Source organism: Mustela nivalis (assembly GCF_964662115.1).
Source record: "Mustela nivalis genome assembly, chromosome: 2".
NCBI classification, from domain to species: domain Eukaryota; kingdom Metazoa; phylum Chordata; class Mammalia; order Carnivora; family Mustelidae; genus Mustela; species Mustela nivalis.
The window spans coordinates 26,572,709-26,593,937 of record NC_139021.1 but is presented as its reverse complement, the minus strand read 5'-3'; the positions used below and the strand labels follow the sequence as shown (position 1 = coordinate 26,593,937).

At 34.1% G+C, this 21,229-nt stretch overlaps 1 long non-coding RNA gene across 1 annotated transcript in view; it reads left to right on the top strand.

The window, feature by feature from the left end:
* LOC309859411 overlaps window positions 1-18,930 on the top strand; it is a 38,236-nt gene extending 19,306 nt beyond the window's left edge. Inside the window, exons 2-3 of the long non-coding RNA XR_014308674.1 lie at window positions 16,682-16,837; window positions 18,842-18,930. This is a non-coding gene — a long non-coding RNA (uncharacterized lncRNA). The remainder of the gene's footprint in view (window positions 1-16,681; window positions 16,838-18,841) is intronic.
* Window positions 18,931-21,229: the final 2,299 nt, after the last annotated feature.

The window sequence follows — 21,229 nt, the reverse complement described above, 5'->3', positions numbered from 1 at the left end:
ACCCCTCCCCCTGGCAACCCTCAGTTTGTTTTGTTAGATTAAGAGTCTCTTATGGTTTGTCCCCCTCCTGATCCCATCTTGCTTCATTTATTTTTTCCTACCCCCCCAAACCCGCCACATTGCTTCTTGACTTCCTCATATCAGGGAAATCATATGATAGTTGTCTTTCTCCGATTGACTTATTTCGCTAAGCATAATACCCTCTAGTTCCATCCACGTCATCGCAAATGGTAAGATTTCATTTCTTTTGATGGCTGCATAGTATTCCATTGTATATACATATACCACATCTTCTTTATCCATTCGTCTGTTGATGGACATCTAGGTTCTTTCCATAGTTTGGCTATTGTGGACATTGCTGCTATAAGCATTCGGGTGTACATGCCCCTTTGGATCACTACAATACATTACATTTCTAAACACAATTCTCAGTACAAATTCTGGATAACTGTTGTACTTGGTATATAAGACCGTTAGTAGTATTAAATGAGATAATGCAAATTAAATTCTTTGCCAATGATGGAAACACAGAAGTGTTAAATAAACATTAAATTCTGAAATAAGATACTGCCATTGATACTACCATCTCTTAAAATTCCATAAAAATTGAGCTGTAGCACTTTTATGCACTCATGGTATTCTCACCTTCAGGGAGATGCAATGTAACATATAATAATTAGCATAATAGGAAACATCAAGTAGCTTCATATTAATTTTTCTTAACTGTAGTGAATACATATTTTAAGGATATAGCTGTTAGGCAGTATTACCAAGACAGCATTAATTAGTAAGAAGAGAGAAGATATAGAAAAATATTATGGTAAAGTTCTTGAGAAATTGTGATGACGCTGGTTTAAATACCTCTAAAGAAATGAGGGATAGAGAGAATAGCAAGAGGAAAGATTTCTGTTTAATATAGCAAGTTTTGGGGCATCTGGGTAGCTCCATTGTTAAGTGTCTACCTTTAGCTTAGGTAATGATCTCAGAGTCCCAGGATTGAGCCCCAAGTCTGGCTCCCTGCTCAGTGGGGAGTCGGCTTCTCCCTCTGGTCTTAACCTGCACTCTCATGCTCTCCCACACTCTTTCTCAAATAAATAAAATCTTAAAAAAATGTTTACATGACAAATTTGCCTAGAGCCCATTCTAGAAGCAAAGGCAACCACCAAATATATATTTTGCTTTAATTAAAATTCAGTACACAAATTAGCCTATGTAGTATATTTGTGTTTCTATGTATGGGCATTATTGTTTATAATCATGGCTTTATCTTCCAAATCTCTCTCAAGCAGTTTTTGATACTAGTAAAGACTTTAGTCTAATGGTTATATATATGTTTTGCATGTACTGTTCAACCATAAACTCTTTTTAGAATATAGTGTGTATTTATAAATTTAAGAAATTTTTTTAAGTAAACTCTTTCATGTAATTTTCAAATAATGTAAAATATAATTATATTCTAGATTTGACTTGATTGTTACACAGCAATCTTCTGTGCATCCTATGATTCCCCCAACTCCAAAATAATTATCTTATATTTTCTATTCATATATATCTTTGTATAATTTGGGTTGTATCAATCTTCTTAAATTTCTATTGGATTTATATATTCTTCATGAATTTATTTTATTTATATCAAAATTTTACCCCTATTGATTGAAATTTTGAAATTTATATTTTTGAAATTTCATTACCCATAGATTGAAATTTTGAAAAATTGAAATTTGAAATTTTGAAATTGCAAATTTTACCACATATATGATCACATATATGTAATCATTTCATATATTAAAATTTTACCCATATTAGTCATTTCATAGATAATGTGATATATGATCATTTCACATATATTTTCATATATGTGAAAATAATAAAATAACATATTTCTTATTTTCACTAAAATCATTTAGGTATTCAGCTGTTATATTAAATATACAACTTTTTCACTGTCTTTTGTAAAATGTTAATTTGGCATTCTATTATCATACATTTATAGTGTTCTTGTTATCTTTATGTTTGGCTTGTTGGTTCCCTTATAATCTTAGAAAAATATTGTTTACTAGTTAAATCATTTTATTTGTCATATCAGAATTTTTTTTTTAAAGATTTTATTTATTTATTTGACAGACAGAGATCACAAGCAGGCAGAGAGGCAGGCAGAGAGAGAGGAGGAAGCAGGCTCCCTGCTGAGCAGAGAGCCCGATGTTGGGCTCGATCCCAGGACTCTGAGATCATGACCTGAGCCGAAGGCAGCGGCTTAACCCACTGAGCCACCCAGGCGCCCCCATATCAGAATTTTTTAAAGGTGAATTTCATAAGGACATATTTCATAATATGTCCTCTTCTTCAGGAGGACATATTGGATATCTCTGGGTCTTCAGCACCAAAAATAATTATGTTTCTTTTGTGTAATTGTTTTCTTTACTTTGGTATACTAATTTATGTATGTGACCATGTTTGTTTTTATATTGGTGGTAGGAAGGGCATTATAGGACAAGATTTTCGACCTGTCTGGTTAATATAGTTGATTTTAAAGATGTATATATGATATTCCTATGAAAATCTGACAATAATTGAGACATGATCCCATTTTTTTATTTATCAACTTTTGACATAAACTTTCAAATTACTGACTAGAGAAAGCTATATTTTCTCTTTTGACTAATTTTGTTAAGAAATTGATGAGATTAAAAAAGAAATTGATGGGCTTTTTAATATTTGCTTAGTACCTAATACAATAATCAAAAGCAGTTTATGTTTCATTTCATACTTGTAGTATCAGAATATTTAAAAATCCCTCCACTAAGTTTTTAATTACAAAATGGTTATAAATCTTAATCATTTAGAGTAGGATAAATTCCAGAAAGAATACATTTCGTTTCTTCATAAACAAGGCACAGTTTAAGACTTTATAGATATATTATCAATGTTTAATAAAACAATACTTGGGATGTCTAGTTGTCAAATATAAATGAATAACCCTCATTTGTCCTAATAGATGAAATTAAATTACGTAACAGGAAATAAGTTTATTTTGCTTTTCTTATATAGACACTAGTTTTTTCCTCAATTTCATTTTAGTATACTTAAAAATTTTTTTTAAATAATTTATTTTTTTATTATCGACCTTCAATCACCTATGGTTAAACTGAGGAAATTGATTTTTGCATAATTAATGAAGCTTTTCCATTTTGTCATTTATTGCATATGCATTTTGACTTTGAAATTATGATCTTAAATCTAGAAACTGTTGTGTTGACATCATCGCCTCAGTGCCTAGCATAATGTGGCCGTGGCAGTTATTCAATCAATATTTAATTAATGAACACATGGTAACACACACTTCCTAGATAGAAGACAATTCAAAATTGGTCTAGATTGATATTCTATCAGATGCTGATTTTTGCCTATTTATTATTATTTGACCTCTTATTTCCAGGCTCAATTATGCCTTAGGCTTATTCCACTGATTTGCCAAGCTAAGATCAGGAACCATCTGAGGATCTCTAAGTTAATACTATGGGAATTCATGATCCCAATCTGTTGTTGTTGTGCTTTCTATTAATATTAACATATAGCCTGCTTAGTCCATAAAATTACATCAGTTTGAATAAGTAGTTAAATTTTGGTAACCAATTATATTTTCTTATTTAGACGTTCTCAAGAGTAATTTCTACTTTCTGTTCTAAAAGCACTTAACATACTAAAACAACTTAACATACTAAAACAAACAAACAAAACGGACCCATTTCAATGTTGTTTTAGATGTAATAAAATCTGGACAAATCAGTTCTTCTATGCCTTCAATGTCCCTAGCTGACATCTCCCCCACCCCTCCCAGGGTGAACTTACCTTTCAATTAATAACAAATGTGTTTCTTACCCTAAGATCTTCAGCCTAGCTGTTTCTGTGGCTATATTCACTATTAGATAGTGTCTCACATTGGAAGACCTATTCAGGGACACTCTGGAAAACTGGATTTCTAGGCTGTAAATATCTAGAGTTTATGTCTTTTATTGATATAATCAAGCAATTTCCTGGAAGTTATAAATCCCTTTCACATTGCTTACTTTTTCATCTGAGAGTTTAAGAGACTTGCTCAGGCAGTAAGGGAAAACAACACATTATATTAAAAGGGCATGAAGAATATGATTTGATTATACGATTATTCTATGATTTTTCTTCTCTAAAATAACCATCCTTTTTCCCCAATCACATAATTTTTATAGTACATAATCATAGCTGCATAATTTTTAAGGCTTTTTACTGTTGTTTTACAGCAACTTTGGTTAAGTGTAGGGAAAAAATTAGTTTTGAAATGAGTTTTATGAATAACTCATCCCAATGAGTAACATTTTTACTTTAAGTTCTTCTTTGATACTAATGTTATGTGATAAACTGCTCTTTCTAAAAACTTGAAGAAATTCATAGAAAAAACACTTTTTAGGAGAAAGAAAAATCACTCCTAAAACTGAATTCTATGATCTTGTGGTTTCAAACCCTTAAATGTAAGTTCTAAAAAATTCTCTGACCTAATTTTATTGACAGACCAATTTTGTTTGGTGCTACACAGTGTTTTCTCTCATACATGTGGAATTTTATGCCTTAATGACATTTGCCTATTCCCCATGAGCCTCCATTCTTTCTTCATTTATGTTAATGGTTCTGCTTTTTTCTATTTAAATGTAAACCTCTATTCTAAGTTGAAACATGAATTAGGGTATATATGAGCAAGAATACTTTTAATGAATGCTCAAGTAAAATTTAGTGCAAATATAGCCTAATGATTCCTGAGTTATCCTTTCTAAATTTATCATTAGGAATATAGAAAAATATGATACACATATGTTTTAAAAAACCCACCTCCCGGTGGAAAAAAAATCAGTAAAGTATTAAAATCTGGGGTCCCAATTTTTTATTATTTTCATTTATCATAATATCTTCATTCATTATTTGTCATTTATTACTCTAAAAACAATGCTTAATAACTTTTTGCCAATGAAATATACTAAACACAACAAATGGCAAAATCCAATAACAGAACCCACAACAATTTTTCAAATATTTTATATAAGAAAGTATAATGGCAAATTAACATTCAAAAACCTGTCATCAAAACAGAAAATTTATGATAGACAGATATGGCAAATTTATATCTCAAAAAAGAACTCTTGTTGAGTATGGTACTATGGAGTTTATGAGGAAAATGTGTTTTATGTGAAAATTAAATATTTAATGACATAAAAATAAGCATTAGACAACATAGCTACATAGAATTCTAAATACAATTAAAAATTTATTCTTTTATATACAAAATTTCTCCAAATGACAGGAGTGCAGAAGACTTCTATATGGGCATTATATATTATTTAAATCAGATTTTTATTCTTTTCACTAGAACTATAGATAATGGTGTTATTAGAGTTCTTATAATTTTGTTTTTGGTCTGAGCCTAGTATTATAATCTGAATGCTATGAAATTATCTTAATGAATATTGCCCAGATAAACATCACAAATATATTTCAAAGAGATCAAAGAGGTTATACACCTATGAACCAATGGAGTTGAGATTATAGAAATTATAGTCCATTGTATGGTATAGAATTTTCAGATTTAATTTGGGGTTAATAGGTAGTTAAGTGTCCCTGTCAAAATTTAATTAATGAATATTACCAAGGCAAATTAGGACATTTCATAGCATAAATGTTGTAATACTAGGTTCATACTAAAGACAAAATTATAAGGGCTCTGACAGCAAGGACATGTTTTAGACCTATTAGTAATACCTCTATAAAATGTGATTTTTGATAACTCAGTTCATTCAGAAAAAAGTTAGAGTGATCTTCAAAAAAGTAGTTAAATGAATCATGCTTTCTTTTTTACATGTATTTGTAATCCCATAAAGGATCACATTCATGAAATGGGATTTTTTTAATGTTCGAATAATCATATATTACAAGGTTGTGTAATCCTAATTAATATACCTTTTAAAAATTAATTTTATTTTTTGTGTGTGTTCCAACATTCATTGTTTATGTACCACACCCAGTGTTCCATGCAATATGTGCCCTCCTTACTACCCACCACCAGACTCAACCAAACCCTTACCCCCTACCCTCCGAAACACTCAGTTTGTTTTTCAGAGTCCACAGTCTCTCATGGTATATATTTTTTAGTGAAATCTCCCTCTCCCTTGTCCATAAAAGAGATCATTTTGATCTCTTTCCCTTAATTTCAAATCAGGTAAAATCTCCATCACAAAGTTGTCCACAAATCTATCCCATTTGCTCCAGCCTCCCTGCAATTATGTGCCTACGACCTCATTCTTGCATGAATTATTGACCCAAACTGTTTCAGTCTGTTCTCTACCTTGCCGTGAAAGTGATCTATTTAAAACACATTTGATTATGTAACTCTCTGCTGCAAAGCTTGTTGTGGCTGAATATTCGTTACAGTTCCTAGTTTAAGGTTCTTAGCATGGTATTAAAAATTCTGGGTCATCTTGCCATTATTTCTCACTCCCATCATTTGCCAGATAACTTCTTCTGTCCATGTTATATCAACCTGAAATGTTCTTTCACTTCATCCAGCATATTTCTCTCGATCCTTCAAAAATCTTCTCTGACCCATCTCTTTAGAAATATTTTCTTGATTTTAACTCTTAGTCTGTGTTATATAGCTCTCTTCTATGTTTCAGTTGTGATTTTGTTAGCCTGCCAAATATAACTGATTTAAAACCCTCTATTAATATTTTGTGTATCATTAAATGTAGGTATTATGTATAAATCCTAAAAATCAGCATGATGCCTATAATATGGGAAGTGAATCAAAACTGTTAAAATTTAAATGAGTTTTTCTTTTGGTGCATAATACCACAATAGCACAGACATAATTAGGAAAGGGAAACAATTACATAATCAAATCTGGACCAATGTGATGATTTTTATGAGTTTTATCCTTTTACTTTTGAAGAATGTGAATTGTAGTATATGACAATAAACTACAGCTGTGAATTTCAACTCCATTGGTTCCTGGATGCATGATCCATCTGAATGACAAGTTCTTCATCTGTAAAAATGATTTTTCAAAAGTACTTATTATAGAGGTTTATTATAGTAGGGATTAATTTAATGTACATGAGATGCCTGGCAGAGATTTTGACACATAATGAAGATATACTAAATATGTTTTAAAAAATGGGTATTGGAGTGTGCCTTTGAATTTAGATCGATTAACCTTTAACCAATCTGGTAAATTACTTAATCTCTAAAGTCTCAGATTCACCAGTGGCAAAAGGATAAAACTATTGTGAATATTAAATAAACCCATCCATTCAGTGTCCCTGGAACATTGCAAATAACATTTAGTACTTGTTAATTGTTGTTATTAGAATAGATACTTAGCGAAAGATTGTTCTTTGAGTCCTTCTTCCTACTCGTGCCTCACCTTAAGCATTAAAAAAATAAGTATTTTGACAATGGCTACAATAACAAACTATTAAGAATTTTAGTATGCGAATTTTAGGACAAAGAAACCATTAAAAACATTTTTAAATACTGAAGATAAAGATAAAATTTTTTCATCCTTCATGGGACTTTTTTCCTTTGCATCAATTATTTTTTCCAGCTTTATTGAGATATGATTATATTACATTATATACATTACATTTTAATTATATTTACAACTGTTTAATTATATATAGCATTGTGAAAGTATAAGGTTATACAAAGTGATGATTTGGTATAGGGATATATTGAGGAATGTCTACCACAATAAGGTTAGTTAATATAGCCTTTAACTCACATAATTGGGATTTTTATTGTTGCTATAATGAAAACATTTAAGCCCTACTCATTAGGGACCTTTGAAGGATACAATACAGTATTGTTAACTATAGTCTTCATGTTGTACTTTAAATTTCCAAAAGTTCTCCTCTTTTAATTGGTACTTTGTACCATTTGAACATCTATCTCATTTACCCCTCTCTCCCCAATTTCTGGTAACCACCAGCTTTTTTAGATTCTACATGTATGTGAAATCATACAGTATTTCTTATTCTGACTTATATTATCATTTGGTATAATGCCCTACAGTTTCATCTATGTTGTCACAAGTGGCAAGATTTCCTTCTTTTTTTGGCTGCATAATACAGTGTTAAATGTATTTACTACATTTTCTCTATCCATTCATCCATCAATGGACAGATTGTTTCCATATGCTGACTGTGTAAATAATACTATAGTAACCATGGAAGTACAGCTATCCCTTGGAGAAACTGATTTTATTTCATTTGGATACATAACCAGAAGTGACCCTACTGAATCATATGGTAGTTCTGTTTTTTTTTTTTTTCCCCATGAAATCTCCAGACTCTTTTTAATGACTTATCAATTTACATTTTAACAGTGTACAAAGTTTCCCTTTTCTCCGCATTCTCACTACCACTTACTAATCTTTGGACTTTTTGATAATAGCTATCCTAATATGAAACGGTACTTCTTCTTTGATTCAACAATTCTATGCTAATGATAAGTATTTATTAACATGGATTTTCCACTTAAAACTGTCCTTGGTTCATCCCATAGGTTTTATTAGGTTGTGTGTCTATTTCTTTGTGTTAAGATATATTTTAGATTTTTCTTTTGATTTACTCTTTGATCCACTGGTTATTTAGAAATGGCTTTAATTTCCACATATTTAATTTTCCATCTTTTCTAATGTTACTGAGATTTCTCATTTTATACCATTGTGGTCAAATAAGACACTTGATATGATTTCAACTTTGAATTTGGTAAGACTTGTTTTTGTGATAACATATGATCTCTCCTGGAGAACATTTTCTGTACACATGACTAAAATAAGTATTTTGGTGCTAAAGGATATTCTATATATGTCTGTCAGCTCCATTTGGTCTAATATATAGTTTGATTCCATTATTTCTTTACTGATTTCATCTCTACATCATCTCTGCAATGTTGAAAGTGGCGTGTTGAAGTCTCTTGCTATCTATTTCTGTCTTTGGATCTGTTAATTGCTTACTATATTTAGATGTTCCAATGTCAGGCATATATACATATTTATAATGGTTATATTCTCTTAATGAATCGACCCCATTGTCCTCATATAATGGCCTCCTTTATTTCTTGTTATAGGTTTTGATTCAGTCTATGTTCTCTGATTTAAATATAACTACTCTTGCTCTTTTATTGTTATTTGAAGGGAATATATTTCATTATTCTTTCATTTTCACTGAGTGTCCTTTACATGAGTTCCTTATAGACAGCATACCATTGGATCTTTTTTTTTTTTTTTTAATTTATTCAGCCATTCTGGTCTTTTCACTGGATAATTTAATCCATTTACATTTGGAGTAACTTTTGATGGATAAAGACTTATACCAATTTAATTGTTTTCAGATTGTTCTGTAGTTCCTTTGTATCTTTTTCTGTCAATGTGAAGTGATTTTTTAAAATAGTGTTATGCTTTTTTTTTGTCTTTTGTGTAACTACTATAGGTTTTGCTCTGTAATTTTCATAAGGCTTAAAGACATAACAGTTCATTTTAATCTGAAAAACATATATAAAAGCTCTACACATTTATTTGCCTCCATTTTGTTTTGTTTTGTTTTTTAAGATTTATTTATTTATTTTGACAGGGAGAGGGAGAGAGAATTTCCAGCAGATTCCCTGCTGAGCACAGAGCCTGATGCAAGGCTCCATCTCACAACCCTGAGATCATGACCTGAACTGAAACCAAGAGCCAGATGCTTAACCAACTGAGCCACCCAGGCACCCCATCCTACTTCATTTTTCATGTCATAACTTAGATATTTTTTCATTATTGAAATATATTGATTTAGAACACCACATTAGGTTCAGGTATACAAAATTATAATTTAAAAAAAACTCTATATATTATGCCCTATTTAACACAAGTATAGCTACTATTACCCTACAAAATTATTATAATATGATTGACTTCTCTATTCTGTACCTTTCATCCTCATAACTTATTATTTCTGTAACTAAAAGCCTGTACCTTCCACTCTTATTCACCATTTTTTACATATCTGCCAACTTCCCTCCCATCTGGCAATGAATATTTTTTCTGTATTTATGCATCTGTCTCTGCCTTTTTTGTTTGTTCATTTATTTTTTAAATTTCACATATAAATGAAATCATATGGTCTTTGTCTTTTTTTGTCTGACTTATTTTACTTAGCATGATACCCTGTAGGTCCATCCACTTTGTTGCAAGTGACAAGATCTCTTTTTTTTTAACAGCTGAGTAATATTCCATTTGTGTGTGTGTATACCTATCAATGAACACTTGATTGCTTCCATATCTTGGCTATTGTAGATAATTCTGCAATAAACATAAGGGTGCATATATCTTTTTGAATTAGTATTTTTGTTTCTTTGTATATATACCCAGTAGTAAAGGACAACTTTGCTGGATAAACTATTCTTAGTTGGCAGTTTATTTTTCTTTCATCACTCTGAATACATTATCCTATTCTCTCCTGTGCTTGCAAGGTTTCTGCTGAGAAATCCTATGGTAGCCTTACTGGTATTTCCTTGTATGTGATTTATTTTTTCCCTTCCTGCTTTCAAAATGCTTTCTTGAGTTTTTATATTAAAAGGTTTGATTGTAAGATACCTTGGTGAAAATCTCTGGTTTAGCCTGGGGATTTTTGAGTTTCATGAACTTGGATGTCCATAATTCTCCTCAGACTTAACAAGTTTTTAGCCATTATTTTTTTGAACTGGATTTCTGACCTTTGTTTTTTCTCCTCTTTCTTTAGACTCCCATAATGTGTGTATATGCACTCCTGATAGTGTTCCACAGATCCCCTAAGTGTTAATTTTTTTTCATTATTTCATTAACTTCTGGTTAATTTTAGGAGATTTGTTTTCAAGTTTGCAGATTCTTATTTCTGCTTCATGAAATATGTTGTTAAAGCTCTTTAACACAACAAATGAAATGAAAAGATGTAGTATTCTTCTCTAAAGTTTCCTTTTGGTTCTATTTTATGATTCCCAACTCTTTGTTGGACTTCTCATTTTGTTCATATATCGTTTTACTGAGTTCATTGAGTTGTCTATATTCTCTTGAATCTCTCTGAGCTTCCTTAAAATTGTTTTGAATTCTTTTTCATGTAAACTTGTATCTTTTTTATTCTTTGAGGTCAGTTTTCTAAAAATTATTTTATTTCTTTGGTAGTGTCATATTTTTTCATGTTCCCAGTGGCTTAGAGTTGATATGGCTGATACTGAGGAAGTAGTCCCATCTTCTACCCTTTTTGAACTTGTAGATTGATTTTCCCCTATATAGGCACTGTCTGGATGGGATGTACATCATGGGGAAGGTAAATGGTGTAGTCACTCAGTTCCTTCATTTGTGGTCACAACTGGTGTTCTTGGTGACCAAGGATGCAGGTGTCTGTAGTAGTATGATGGCATGGCCTTTTGGGGATCATTGTTGGTAAAGGCTGCTTGGGTCCATCGAGTCTCTATTTTGCCTGGGGAGGGGTTTTCTTGCTCAGGGGATTCCTCTAGATGTGTGGTTGGTGCACTAGTATTCAGCAATAGCAGAACCAGGATCCTGGGATCAGGACTATGCAGAACTTCTAAGGCACCAGGAGCACAGGCACAGTTGCTGAGTCAGTGGTGTAAGTGTCTCAGGAGTAGGCATGAGCAGATAGCCCATGGAAACAAGGTCTATGTCTTTCAGGCCCCCTGCTGTGACTTGGGCCCAGATAGTATAGAGGCAGCAAAAATGATACAGTAGAATGAGTCCAGAAGAACAGGGTGTAGCAAAGTCCTGTTCTCATATTATTGTCTAATTGTATGATTGTCGTGGCCAAGTTAAGTTTTAATATACAGGCCTTCTTTATTTGAAGAACAAAGAATGCTATAATTTTAATATGCCTACAATGACACACCACATTAAACATTAAATAGTGGAAATTAAAACTATCTTCAGTAAAACATTACTGTCATAGCCCCATTGTTTTTGTTTTAACCTAAACTTTCTATTTATCCTAAAATAGTTGAAACTTCAGGGCAATTATAGTGAAGATTTTAAAAAATTCCTTTAAGATAGTCTCTATATTTCTGGGAAATGTAAGGGTGTGATCAAGGGTGCCTTGAGTGGCAGAGGCAAATTGACGAATCTTATTTCAATCATGAATAAAGGAACAAAGTAATAACAATCTAAAGAAATACTCTCTTTGGGGAAGTGGTAAAGTACTTCAAAATTCTAAAATCAAGTTTTACCTTACCACTAACAGACTTAAGATTTTATAAACACTTTCTTCTCTAGCTTTTGTGCTATCTTTGTTGCAGCTTTAGACTATCCAAACTCTTTCATTACTTGTGATTCCAATACAGTAGAAATTGTAACAGTTTCTGTGGAAACCATATTTTAAAACCAATAAGCAATAATAGACTTTAACCATACATAAGAAAAGTAGTAAATTTTTTATTAGTAAATCTTTTTGAACTCTCATAATTTACTTCTTCCTGCTGGTTCTTGTGTGTGTGGTTTTTTTTTTTTTTTTTTTTTACTTTGGCATAAAAAACTTGTTTCCCTCTTTTTATATTGCCCTTTAACTTTCAGTGAATAATATTCTCTTAGCTTTATTATCTACTCCTAGATCTCTCCTCTGATTTAGCTCCAATATCTAACATTTATTCTGTTAAATGACTCTAAACTACCTAAGTGAGGGAACACAGTAGTTCATTGTGTCCATAACACATCTTTTATGCTAAAATGGGGCTAAACCCTTTACCCAGATAGTGTTACAACTTGGTTTTAAAAGCACTTAAATCTGGTCCCTTTCAAACATTTTTAAAGAAATTCTGCCTTGGCTTATGTGCTTATAACAAAGAGGGATGATTTCAAGTACGCCCTGTGGAAAGATGCTTAGCTCAAAACTGTTTAATCATTGAGCTTTCAGTAAGTTTTTGTTTGTTTTGTTTTGCTACTGACTTGTGGGTGGCTGCTGACTGATCAGGGTGTTAGTTGCTGAAGGTGCTGGGGTGGCTGTTCAATTTCCTAAAATAAGACAGCGATGAAGTTAGCCACATCAATTGATTCTTTCATGAATGTTTTCTCTGTAGTGTGTGATCTTATTTGATAGCATTTTAGCCACATTAGAACTTCTTCCAAAATTGGAGTCCATCCTCTCAAACCCTGCTGCTGCTTTGTCAACTAAATTTATGTAATATTCAACAATCTTCACAGCATCTTCACCATGAATAGATTTCCTCTAAAAAAAAACCCACTTTGCTCATCTGGAAGAAGCAACTCCTCATCTGTTAAAGTTTTATTCTGAGATTGTAGGAACTCAGTCACATTTTTAGGATCCACTTCTAATTCTACTTCTCTTGTTATTTCCACATCTATAGTTACTTCCCCCACTGGAGTCTTGAACCCCTCAACATCATCCATGAAGGTTAAAATTAACCTTCTCCTAGGTCCTGTTTATATTCATATTTTGACTACTTTCCATGAATCATGAATGCTCTTAATGGCATCCAGAATAGTGAATCTTTTCCAGAAGACTTACAATTTATTTTTCTCAGATCCATCAGAGGAATCACTCTCTATGGAAGCTATAGCCTTATGAAATGTACTCCTTAAACAGACTTGAAAGTCAAAATTACTCTTTGATCCCTGGGCTGTGGCTGGATGTTCTTTTAGCAGACATGAAAACATTAATCTCATTGGTCATCTCAATCAGAGCTCTTGGCGACCAGGTGCATTGTGAATGAGCGCAAGTATTTTGAAAGGAATCTTATTCCCTGAGCAATAGGACTCAACATTGGGCTTAAAATAGTCAGTCATGTTGTAAACATATGTATTGCCATCCAGGTTTTGTTTTTCCACTTGTAGGACACAGAGTAGATTTAATACAATTCTTAAGGGCTCTGGGATTTTCAAGGTGGTACATGAGCATTAGCTTCAACTTAGAGTCACCAGCTATTTAGACCCTAACAAGAGAGTCAGCCTGTCCTTTGAAGCCAGGCATTCACTTCTCTCTAGCTAAGGTCCTAGATGACATCATTTTTCAATATATGGTGGTTTCATATACATTGAAAGTTTGTCTAGCCTCGCCACCTTCATTAATTATCTTAGCTAAATGATCTTCTCAACAACTTGCTGCAGCACCTTGAACTATTATGTTATGGAGACAGTTTTTTATTTTTTATTATTTTATTATTTTTTTGACAGAGCATAAGCAGGGACAACAGCAGGCAGAGGGAGAAGCAGGCTCCCCTCAAACAGGGAGCCCAGTGCAGAACTCGATCCAAGGACTCTGGAATCATGACCTGAGCCGAAGGCAGATGCTTAATTGACTGAGCCACCCAGGCACCCTTCTTTCCTTAACCTTCATGAACTCAACTTTACTTCTGCAGTTTTCTCACCTTTCTCAACCTGCATAGAACTGAAGAGAGTTAGGGCCTTGCTAAGGATGAATTTGGCTTAAGGGAATGTTGTGACTAGTTTGATCTTCTATTCAGACCACTTCAACTTTTTCTACTAGCCATAAGGTTGTATTATTTTCTCATCATTTGTTTGTTCACTGGAGTAGCACTTTTAATTCCCTTCAAGAACTTTTCCTTTTGCAACTTGGCAAACTGGGGCAAGAGGCCTACCTTTCAGCCTATTTCAGCTTTTGGCAAGCCTTCTTCACCAAATTTAATCATTGTAGCTTTTGTTTTAAATTAGAGAGGGGTGCCTTGGTGGCTCAGTCAGTGTCTTTGGCTCAGGTCATGATCCGAAGGTCATGGGATAGAGCCCTGAGATGGGGCTCCTGCTCAGTGGGGAGCCCCTGCTTATTATTTAAGATAAATAAAATCTCAGATAAAGTTAGAGATCTCTGACTTTTGTTTACTTGAATACTGAGAGCCCATTATAGGGTTATTAATTAATATTATTGTGTCTCAGAGAATAGGGAGGCCTGAGGGGTGAGAGAGAGAGGCAGGAAAATGGCAAGTCAGTGGAGGAATTAGAACACACACATTTTTTTAGTTCACCATCTTATATGGGAATGCTTGGTGGTACCCTAAAATAATCACAACAGTAACATCACTGGCCACAGTTCATCATGACAAATAGAATGATGAAAAAGTGTGAAATATTCCAAGAATTACCAAAATGTTACAAAGTGAGGTAAATGGTATCAGTAGACTTGCTTGATAGAGGGTTGCCACAAATTTTGATTTGTATAATTTGTATAATTTGATTTGTATAAAAAAATGCAGTATCTACAAAGCTCAATGAAGTGAGATATGTCTATATTTCTATTGAAATCCAATATATTCTATCTTTTCCTAAATATCACCTCTTCTGTCAAACTTTTCTTACCTCTCAAGACACCTGAGGTCTCTGGATGAAACTTCATAGCCATCAGTACCTTTCTTATAGGACTTAGAATGAACTCTCATTGAAGAGAGTAATTTCATTTAACTATTCAAGCCTAAGAATCTATTGCTAAAAAAACTGGAAAATTGCTTGCTAAAATGAATTAAAATTATTAAAGTCAATGCTTGCTTTCAGTTATAGCTTGCAAATGATACTAAAATTAACATATGAGTTATTCTAAGTTTATTATCAGTCTCAAGCTGATAGAAGATCTGGGAAAAAATTTTAAATAGAATCCTTGCTCTAAACATACAGAAGTGCTTCCAGGATACTAGAAAAAGCATGTTGAAATATACATGACCAGTTTTGCTGTTTTTGCCTCATGTAATCAACTACCACAGGTGTTTCCTTGTGCTGTATGAATTGCTTAACTTAAACATATAACAATGGCAATTATTCTTGTGCTTTGTGATATATTTATAAAAAGGTATAAAGTACAATAATAATATTAAAATTATACTTTCTAATGGATTTTGTTAGCCTGGATTGCAAATGTCATAGCATTCAACAAAAATGTAATGTATATACCACATAACTTAGTTGTTTTATATGTGCAATGCCATTAACTAGTTTCGATCCATTTTTTCATAACCTTGATGTGTCAGCTGAAGAGGTGAGCTCATCTCAAACATCTTATCAAGGAGATACTGGCTAGTTAGCTTAAAGAACTACACATTCCTTACAGCCTATTGATGATTTCAAGGGCCACCCCTAATATCCCTGTTAGCTTTTTGCCTGATTGCTTTCAACAACAAAACCAAGAAAATTAATATTTCCAACTTATCAAAAGGCATAATATATACCCACTTTCTTCATGGTTTTCTATCTGAAATGATGCCCTTCCCTGGAAATCCCAGCCAATGATTAAGCAGATCAGGGATACTAGAACTCTCCGTCTACGATGCAGCTTCTTTACCAGTTAATCTTCAATTTTTTTTTTATTATTTTTTTAAAGATTTTTATTTATTTATCAGAGAGAAGAAGAGAGCAAGCACAGGCAGACAGAATGGCAGGCAGAGGCAGAGGGAGAAGCAGGCTCCCTGCTGAGCAAGGAGCCCGATGTGGGACTCGATCCCAGGACGCCGGGATCATGACCTGAGCCGAAGGCAGCTGCTCAACCAACTGAGCCACCCAGGCGTCCCTTAATCTTCAATTTAAAGCTCTCCAATAGGGTTGTCCAGGACTTATTTGTATTGTTATCCTAGGTTCTCCCTAACCAATTCCACTTTATCCTCCCTTTGTGTTTCACAGGCATAATCCTGCAGTAAACCTCTTGCATTCATAATTGTGTCAGCATTTACTGTTGTGGAGGATAGAACACAACAGTCTCAGAAGTGGGATTTGAGGACCGCATCACTTACCACTTTGCCGACAAAACCCTCATTACAGGGAGTTTGTGAGACACAGGTAATCCTTAGTACAAAGTGTTGCCTCAGTTGCTTTAATTCTCACTGATGGTGACTTAGCAACTTGAGAGAATGTTTTGGTAAAGGGTAGTACCCTGGTCATTGCAGCATTTTAGGAATTTGAGGGATTTAAGGGAAATCATACATGCTAAGACAATGAAATTGACTAGTTATTAATAGTGTGGATGCCTGATGAAGTGGTAATGAAAAGCAGAGGGAAATTTTTTTTAAAGATTTTTATTTATTTATTTGACAGAGAGAGATCACAAGGAGGCAGAGAGACAGGCAGAGAGACATTGGAGGAAACAGGCTCCCCACTGAGCAGAGAGCCCAATGCGGGGCTCAATCCCAGAACCCTGGGATCATGACCTGAGCCGAAGGCAGAGGCTTTAACTGAGCCACCCAGGTACCCCAGAGGGAAATATTTAAAGAATGGAAAACTAAGAGTAAAGACTCCCTAGCAGCTTATAAAGTAGCCATTATTAATTCCCAAAGAAGAGTGGACAAACCAAAGACAATTACATGCTCAACTGAGGCAAATCTGCTCTATCAATATTTTTTGGAAAAACTAACTCTAAAGCATGGGGCAGGGAATCTAGTGCACATCCCTTAGGATTTAGGCTCCCCAGACTCTTCTGAAACTTCAGAGTCTGAACAGCTGACCTCTCTTTTAAAAGATAGCATTCTCCTGAGCCTAAGAAAACATCACAACTCAAGGGACACTCCAGAAGCCTCTCCCCTGAAAGTCAGTAGGAGACCCATCAGGACTTGCCTTATCACCTCTCTGGCTGCCAGACAGATAACAAAGTTATCTGTCTTAACAGATAACTTTAGTTATCTGATAACAAAGTTAACAACAGATAACAAAGTTAAGTGCCAGTATAATTCAAGCAGCAACACCCGGATCTGATTAAGAAGGTAGCTAGCTATGTACCTCAGAAATTGAGACTAGTTTTTGAGGGTGCTTAACCAAGAGAGCTGGAACATAGGACCAGATAAGGAAGAGATTATTCACATGAGCTCACATACCTAAGACAAAGCTCAACATCCCGACAAGTGTCTTAGAGCATGACTCAGACTCTCTAATAGAGTGGCTTCTAGAAACCTGGAGAAAGTGTGGCTCATTTTGAGTGGAGCTGAAAGGTCAGATTTGCCAACACAAATGGTAGAGAAAGAGATTAGAACGCTCAGAGAATTGGACACGCTGGGATGGATGTATTTTATAAAGCCAGAGATGTCACCAGAGGATCATGTTACCTAAGAGATAACGTACTCTTCACAGAGGCTATCCACAGAGGTGGATACTGATGAGAGGAACACCGAGAAGTTCCATGGTGGCTTTCCTCTGCAGGCCGGGCTCATGATAGGAAAGACTGTTAATGAGTTTGGCTCACTGGTAACAATGGGGACGATAGGGCCCCAAAGCGATGTTTGTTTGGTAGGTGGAAACAAACGCCAGAAGCCAAGAGCTCTTCATGTCAAAATGGCAGCAAAAAGGGCTTGACTTATAGATCCTACCTAGTAGGCCTATCCAGAAACTTACATAAACCAAGTATCTGGTCAGGAAGCCCACTTTATAACAAAGAAACCATAGGAGTAGGCCCATGACCGTGGAATCCACTGGTTTTACTACATATCATACTATCCAGAAGCAACTGACCTGAGAAAGCTGTGGATAGCTTAGTGCATGTGCAGCTGTTGCAGTACCTTATTAGGGACAGTATCTTCCAAGATGAGGTGTCCACACTGAATACAGAAATCAATAAGGCCTTGTGTCCTTAGTAGGAAGATGCATGTGTCTGAGACCAAGATGTGGAAAAATGAGTGTCCTGGTTATTTTCTGTGACCCACTGGAACGTTTAGGCTTCCCATCCTCATGTCTCTGAGATTACAAGGGTAGTGGGCCTACTTCCAAAATGGAATGAACCTTCTCTAGCCAAGCAATGTACAGAGATTCATTGAGTGATAAGATACAGGTGTTTCCTGGGCATTTTTTTCTTTCCAGGTATCTAGAGACATGAGGAGTCATCATGTAAGTAGAGATGATTCACCCTGATCTGCAGAAGGAGCAATTGTTTACTTGCTGTTAAACAATGGAGGTAAGAAGGATTATGTGTGGAACTCAAGCAGCTCCCTGGGAACCTATTGTTATCTTTCTTTCTCACCTGTGTATACCAAGTGTAAGTGCAGAAACTCCAGTGTGACAAGAGAATGATTTCTAGGAGCCCAGATCCCCTTAGGAATGGGGATTTGAATTACTTCATCAGGGAAGCCACTGAAACAGTATGAATGACCACCTAAGGGAAAAGGAAATTTAGAATGGTTAGTGAAGGGGCAGGTATGGTTAGAAGTACTTGTGACAGCCCAGGCTTCCCTGCAGTGGTGTTAGAGCTTATCCCACTACCTACTTTCATAAATTCCCCCTCAGGAATTTGGAGTAGTTGCTGTCAAAACAGTTTACCAGGGAAGGGTTTTGCTAAACATGGAGGTATGCTGGTGCAGATATCACCAGTTGCTGGACAGATCAGCCAGTTACTTAGCCTGTTAGATATACTGGAGTCCGGACACTTTGCCTAATACAGGACTCCTCTACTGGGCAATCTTTGCTCTGAAACTCCCATTAAGTCACTGAGAATTTGTCATGTCTGCATCATGATCTTTGCCTCAATAGACATGGTACACTTCTAACTCCATCTCAGTGTCTGTTTCCCAGAGGACCCAGTGAACACAATTGCTGTGTTAATGATAGTCTCAATAGATTTTAATTTTATAAATTCCCAGGACCTTTTATAAACTTGTCTCACGCACAGTCCTCACTTAGTATCTAGAGCTAATATAGATATAATTACTTTATCCACCTCCATTGCATCTTGTCAGGAAGGAGATTTAATAGATACCTAATTTTGATAAACCTTACATCTCTGTGGTCTTGAACTTATAAGACTAAAATTCTTTTTTAGTCAGTGTGCTACAAAAACAAGTAGCTTTTATGCTTCACAGAACACACAATTTATTCCAACGTATTATTCAGTAAGACTATGAAATGTAATTCTTCACCACCATTCATAACTAGTATTAATAACTACAGAACAATGTTAGTGAAAAGCAGGAGTAGGCGTTTCAAGGATATGGGAATATGATTTATATAAAAAGTGCTTTAAAAACTGGCTGAATACAATTTCTTATTCTGGGTAATTAAAGTGGGTGATTTTTCTTTCCAATCCTTCTTTTGTATTGCTTCATTTTGTTAATTCAGAAAAAACTCATTATTTTTGTTGAACTAAGGAAAAAAAAATAAACCTCTTGAACCCCCTTCCCTCCAAAACAAAACAAAACAAAACAAAACAAAACACAGTTCTTGGACTCCTTTGAGGTTGGTTAATATGTGATCCTAAGAGTTATATTTAGCCATTATATACATACATACATGTATACACACATTAAAATTATAAAATATAAAATATACTCCTCCTTTAAGATAAATTTTAAAAATTGGCAGGGTACAAATTGGCTACTGAGGGAAAAGATGCTGTAGGTTGTTAAATGCAATAGAGTGATGAAAGCTCATATGAACAAATTCGAATGTATAAGTTAAAAAAGTTACTGTTAAAAAAAAGCTACTGTTAAAAAAAATGGTTAAAATACCTACTTACATATGAGTTTCCTAAAATAAAATATTGAATCTTTGTCAGAATTTATTGTAGAAATTGGAATACAATATGTGTTTAAAATACATTGTAGGTTTAAGGAAAAGATTACCTCTACTTGAATGCAATGTAGGCACTAAAGAGTATAAACTGCTTCTTAAATAATAGGATTGAATTAACTACTGTAATAACACTGTTTTGCCCACAAACATATATGGACTGAGGGTTTTGGAGGAGAATACCATGACTATGGAAAGAGGAGAAAATAAGTTAAAAAAAAAATCAAATATTCTAAGAAAAGTAGAAATCAGAGGTATGCATATTAATGTGAATATAGAGAAATCAATTCAGTTCAACATACAATTAGAATATCAGCAAAAGTACTCTACTGAATCTGTTCTAGAAATACTCATTAGAAAGAAAAAATCAAGAATAGCTTCTTCTGAAAGAAATACAACATCAGACCTCTTTGCCCTGAGGTATCTGCCTTTAATTATTTCCTCGGTACATTCTTCTAGTTTAACTTTAGTATTTATTTTCTTTCATTTTTCTTCCCATTTCAAATACATTTCTTCTTACTTATTATGTAATATATAGTCTTATATTTTCATGTCCTTTCAGACAAACTTTCTCTGTCACTAGATTCTTGTCAATAGGTACTTTGAAGTTTGAGTGGCTCTGTTCATTGAGTGGGTCTGTTATTGTGGTTTCTTAAAAAGGTCATTCCAAGTTCACCAGAATTACAT